We start from the raw sequence: 501 nt of genomic DNA, 5'->3' as shown, positions 1-501 counted from the left end.
CCGATGAGCTGTTCGCGAACAACGAGCCGTTTTGACAGCCCTAATCTTAATGAATGATGAAACTAAAATAGGGAAATTACATTCTAGCACCCAAAACATTGCTATTTACAATTCTAGCGCCCTCTTTCATCCAATTTTCAAATTCTCGCTCAAATATCAAAATTTATATTTTGATGACGTTCTCTTGATCGTGACGCGCATAAATGCATTGGTTAGGTATTTTAAAAATAGCACATGGGCGTTAGATTTCGTAAATAGCAATGTTTCAGATGCTATGTTTGTAATCATCCCTAATATTAATTTACGATTGTATTTATTTGAACTAATTTTAAGTAGGAAGATTTACATGCATACCAACAATGAGAATTGGGTGTATGTTCGTAATTGCCCAAATTAAATAATGATGGCATTATTAAATACATTGAAAAAGAAAGTATAAATCCTCGAAATATTGCTATTTACAAAATTTAGCTCAGGGATGATATCTTTGAACCATCAAAC

Source organism: Phalaenopsis equestris, unplaced genomic scaffold (genome assembly GCF_001263595.1).
Source record: "Phalaenopsis equestris unplaced genomic scaffold, ASM126359v1 Scaffold000036, whole genome shotgun sequence".
Taxonomy (NCBI): Eukaryota; Viridiplantae; Streptophyta; class Magnoliopsida; order Asparagales; family Orchidaceae; genus Phalaenopsis; species Phalaenopsis equestris.
The sequence above is the reverse complement of the archived record's forward strand: the minus strand, read 5'-3'. Positions refer to the sequence as shown.